Below are 6523 nucleotides of genomic sequence, written 5' to 3' on the forward strand. Positions count from 1 at the left end.
CTGTTCAAGCAGTCATCGTTGAAGTATTCATCCTTGGCTGCTTTCCTGTTCTCACGTATCTTTTCCTGTTCAAGTAGTCATCGTTGGCCTCCTTTCCGTATTGCCGAGAGGAGGAACTGTTTATGCTCAAGTCAATGGCCTTCGTCACCATATTATCGTTTGAACTTTGAGCGAAAAGTTAGGCTTTCCACATAGGTCTGTGAAAAGATGTCGGGAATCGATGGAGGCCGAGCGGATGACCGTATGAGACAGAATTAATTTGACACAGCGGATGACCCGTGACATATCTTCAGTGCGCCGTGTCAGATATTTAGGGCTTGGGCTTCCCAACGGTACCCGAAGTATCTTAATTGAACTGCCTTTCACAAGTTCAAACTTATCTAAAAGAAAAACCCCACAAATATGTCAGAGGGGCCCAGCAATAATGAATGCATGTGAGTGTGGAGGTTAACAATAATGGAGATAGGTGAAGGGGTGGATGCATGTCAGTGCGGAGGTTAACAATAATGGAGGTAGGTGAAGGGACGTGCGGAGGCAGTGTGATTTTAGATGATTATTTAATTATTGACTAGAATAATTATATTAATAAATGTGATTGATATAGGTAGTATTATATGTACCATCATAATATAATTATAATCATAATATAATTATGATTATAATTATATTATGTACAATTATTAAATAAAGTTAATATATCTGATAGAAATTTATTATTAATATTATTGATATAGTAATAAATATATTTTAAAAATATTAATGTGGTTGATATAGACTGAAAATTTTATCTGTATCTATCATTAATAAATATATAACAATAAAAATAAATATTATTATTATAATTATAATTAATGATATATATTAATTATTATTTAATTTTAAATTATATAATATAAATATTTATATAGATAATGTCATATGCACAATCATATAATTAAATGAGGTTAATATATACCAATAGATATTAATGGATAAAATTTTATTATTATTATTATTATTATTATTATTGATAAAATTATAAATATATTTTAAAAATATTAATGTGATTGATATTGACTAAAAACTTCACCTGTATCTATCATTAATAAATATATAACAATAAAAATAATATTATTATTATAATTATAATTAATAATATATATTAATAAGATTAAATTATGTAATATAAATCAAGTATTTAATAATAGTAATAATATTAACAAATAACAATAATCTTAATAAAAATAATTATTTATTAATAACCATTAAATTTTAAAATGATTATAATAATTTTTAATTAAAAATAAATAAAGATTAAATATTATTCTTAATGTCGTTGTTAACATTAAATAAGATTTAATAATTATTTTTATTAATAACCATTAAATTTTAAAATGATTATAATAATTTTTAATTAAAAATAAATAAAGATTAAATATTATTCTTAATGTCGTTGTTAACATTAAATAAGATTAAATATTATTATTAATAATGAATTCACAATTAATAATTAATAATTATTAATAATAAATGATTCAAAAATAATTAATAATTTATAAATAACTATTAATATTAATATTAATATTAATAATAATTTATAATTTATAATTATAATTCAAAATAATTAATAATATTATAATTATAATTAGTTATAATTATTATTAATTATAATTCTAATTAATAATTAATTAATTATAATTAAACTATGTTTAACTATTACTAAAAATCAAAGGGATTATAGTTCTAAAGGAATAATATTAAACCCTAGGCATATGAATCTTTATATTAATAAACCCAAGAGATTGATATTATAAATCCAAAGTATATAAACCCTAAGATAAATATTACAAACCCTAAAATAAACATGGTTGATTTCCATATTGAGACAATCCTTGTTACAAGGTGACGTTGGACCATGGTTGACCATGATTGACCTTTGTCACAATGCATTGTTCGACCATGGTTGACTATGGTTGGCTATGATTGACCATGGTTGATCATGATTGATATTATAAACCCAAGGGATTAATACTAAAACCCTAAGGGATTATGAACCTAAGAGAATAATATTAAACCCAAGGGACTAATTTTAATACTGTAAACCTTATAAATATTATTACCCCTAGGAATATGAACTGTTAGATTGATAAACCCAAGGAATTGACATTATAAAGCCAAGGGATTAATTCGAAAACCCTAAAGTATTATAAACATAAGGGATTAATATTATAAATCCAAGGAATATAAACCCTAAGATAAATATGATAAACCTAAGGGAATAATAAACCTAAGTGATTAATATTAAACGCCCAAGGGATTATAAACCCAAGGTATATAAACCCTAAGATAAATATTATAAACCCTAAAATAAACATGGTTGACCATGGTTGATTTTCAAATTGACATAATCTATGCCAGAATGCGACAATGGACTATGGTTCGCCATGATTGATTTTCATATAAAGACACCTTTGTCACAATGTGACGTTGGACAATGGTTGACCTTGGTTGATTTTGATATTGAAATAGTCTTCGTCGCAATGCGATGTTGGACCATGCTTGACCATGGATCACCATGGTTGTCACAATGTGATGTTGGACCAAGAGATAATTATTGTCACAATGTGACCATGGTTATTCACCATGGTTGACCATGATTGACCATGGTTGATTTTCATGTTGAGACAATCTTTGTTATACTGCAACATTGCTACATGGCTAACCATGGTTGATTTCATATTGAGACAATCCTTGTCACAATGCAATATTGGACCATGGTTGACCATGATTTATTTTAATGTCAAGACAATCTTTGTCACAATGCAACATTCGACCATGGTTGAACATGGTTGATTTTCATATTGAGACAATATTTGTCACAATGCGACATTGGACCATGGTTAACCATGATTGATTTTCATATTGAAAAAACCCTATGATAAACCTTAAGACAAATATTATAAACAAGGTATATAAACCCTATGATAAATATTATAAGCACTAAAATAAACATGGTTGACCATAGTGTATTTACATATTGAGACAATATTTGTGACAATATGACAATAAACCATGATTCACCATGGTTGATAATTAATTACTTTTTTAAAATATAATAAATCAATATTAACCTCATTATAATGATTATTATCGTTTAATAAATTTTTTTTATATCGTCCTTACTATTTCTTAAAATTTTATTTATATTTTTTAAAAATAACTTTAGCAATAAAATTAAATATTTTTTCAAAACTTATAAATTCAAATTCAAGAAAATAGAGTATATAATTTTTTTGTTTTGAGAAAATCTCTTATTTATACATTAAAAAAACTCATATCACCACTTTAAAATTAAATAATAATAACATATTATTATTATAAGTTTTCAAAACGTTTAAAAACAAATTAATAAATAAAAACGTAACTTATTACTATTTCAACCTATCTAATTAATAATCATAATCGACATATCTAATTCTTTAATTTAAATATTATATATAAATAGAAACAACTATTAAATATATTATAAATTTTTATTTCTATAAAATCTGATAATGCATCAAACTTTATCTAGTTAATTTTTACTTATGTATGAGATGATTATTCTCGTTAACTAACTTGTTCTCTAGTTTGGTGTCCGACAGGTAAGACTTCTGCCCGGACCTTCACTCTGCTGGTGAATATGGGTTGCAACAGGTTTACTTCTAATGCCAAATCTCTTTTTATCAAGTTGGTTCCCTACTTCTTATTGAGGTTGCATTCGTCTGGTCACAAATACATTGTTTTCCATTAAGCCCAGCCGATAGTTAACTGGTGTTTGTGCTATTTTCCTCTGTTCCTCACGGTCATGGCTATGTATGCATTATCATGATGCAGTCCCTTAATACATCTTAGGTCCAACCCAGACATGGTTTATGAGGGTTTTATATCTCCACAAATTTGTGTAAACTCAGTCATGTTAACTTTTGTTGTCAAAGTGTTGAACTTATATACATTTCACTAGAATAACTATGTAAATCATTCACACTGTTTAAGGGTTTTTCTGTACAACTCTTATTGTTGATGGTAGGCGTATAGTAAATAGCTTCGATTGTTGTCCAGACTTGCCTCCAGCGAGACTCGCTCCTTCTCATGCTCTCTCCCCTGTCCGTTCGTCGGTCTTTGTCGGTCTTTGAGTCTACGTCGCAAGTTCTATGCCCACAGAGTAAAAAATCTTCGCACTCGAATAAAGTACTCCACAACGCCTGAGACATAACGATGTTTTCATCTTCGACCTTTACCGCCTCGATGCATTTTGCAGAGGGCTCTTGCAGATTATACTGGCAGCTCCTCCTTTCGGTGGAAGGGATACGTTACCACAGAGCAAATAATTCCTCTAATTTGTCATTGTATGTATTGGGATGCAAACTGAGCATTGATAAAAATATCGATAGGTAGGGGATGTAAATTGATTGATGTTTAAGCACGCAACCAGGATATACATTGCCAACAGTAGCATGAGAATTTCGTGATCGTATGCATGAGGCAAACAAAGGTGTAATCCACTGAATGGGGGCAAACACAAAGATGGAAACGAAGGGGTAGGGCCAAGTTTCAAATAAATCACGTTCACAAAATTAATTTCTCTTTCACGTCATACCTGCCAATCTCAGACTCAAACGAAGCATATTCTGGAGATATTCGCCTACATTATAAACTCAAGGGATTAATACTAAAACCCCAAAGGATTATGAACACAAGGAAATAATATTAAACTCAAAGGACTAATATTATAAACCCAAGGTATATAAAGCCTAAGATAAATATTACAAACACTAAAATAAACTTGGTTGACCATGGTTGTTTTTCATATTGAGACAATGCTTGTCACAATGCAATATTGGACCATGGTTGATTTTCATATCACCACAATCTTTGTGATAATGCGACGTTCGACCATGGTCGACCATGATTGACCATGGATGACCATGTTTGATTTTATATAACATGGTTGACCATGGTTGACAAAGGTTTACCATGATTGACCTCTAAAATAAACACTAAATACTATAAACACTAGAATAACACATGGTTGATTTTCTTATTGACATAATCCTTGTCACAGTGTGACGTTGGACCATGGTTGGGAATGTTTGACCATCATTGATTTTCAAATCAAGAGAATATTTGTCAAAATGCGACATTGGACCATGGTTGATTCTCATATTGAGACAATATTTGTCACAATGTGATGTTGGATCATGGTTGACTATGACTCATACTATAAACTCAAGGGAATAATAAACCTTAAGGATTAATACTAAAAACCCAAAGGATTATAAACCCAAGATATATAAACCTTAAGATAAATATTATAAACCCTAAAATAGACATGGTTAACCATGGTTGATTTCCATATTGAGACAATCATTGTCACAATGCGATTTTGGACCACAGTTGACCATGCTTGACAAGGATTGATTTTCATATTGAGACAATGTTTGTCACAATGTGATGTTGGACCATGGTTGACCATGGTTGATTTTCATATTGATACAATCACTGTAACAATGCAACATTCGACCATGGTTGATCATGGTTGGCTATGGTTGATCATGGTTGACCATGATTGATATTATAAACCCAAGGGAATAATAAACCTAAGGGATTGATATTATAATCCCATGGGAATAATAAACCCAAGGGAGTAATACTAAAACCCCAAGGTATTGTGAACGCAAGGGAATAATATTAAACCCAAGGGTCCAATATTATAAACCCATTTTATATAAACCCTAGGATGAATATTATAAACACTCAAATAAAATTGTTGACCACGATTGATTTTCATATGGAGACTATCTTTGTCATAATGCGACGTTGGACCATGGTTGACGATACTTAACCATGGTTGATTTTTATATCAACATAGTCTTTGTGACAATGCGACGTTGGACCATGGTTGAATAATATTAAATCCAAGGGACCAATATTATAAACCCAAGGTATATAAACCCTACGATAAATATTATAAACAATAAAATAAACATGGTTGGCCATGTTTGATATTATAAATCTAAGGGAATAATAAACCAAGGATTTATACTAAAAGAACCAAGGGATCATAAATATAAGGGAATAATATTAAACCCTAGGAATATGAATATTTAGATTAATAAACCCAAGGGATAAAAAATATAAACCCTAAGATAAATATTATAAACCCTAAAATAAACATGATTGATTTCCATATTGAGACAATCATTATCGCAATGCGATGTCGGACCATGGTTGACCATGATTGACCTTTGTAACAATGCGACATTAGACCATGGCTGATTTTTATATTGAGACAATAATTGTCACAATGCAACGTTCGACTATGGTTGACCATGGCTGGCTATGATTGACCATGATTGACCATGATTGACATTATAAACCCAAGGGATTGATATTATAAACCAGAGGGACTAATATTAGAGCCCCAAAGGATTATTAACCCAAGGGAATAATATTAAACCCAAGGTATAGAATCTCTAAGATAAATATTAAAAACACTAAAATA

Source organism: Pinus tabuliformis, chromosome 5_1 (assembly GCF_031772625.1).
Source record: "Pinus tabuliformis cultivar Carrire ecotype Pingquan chromosome 5_1, CPIR1, whole genome shotgun sequence".
Classification (NCBI taxonomy): Eukaryota; Viridiplantae; Streptophyta; class Pinopsida; order Pinales; family Pinaceae; genus Pinus; species Pinus tabuliformis.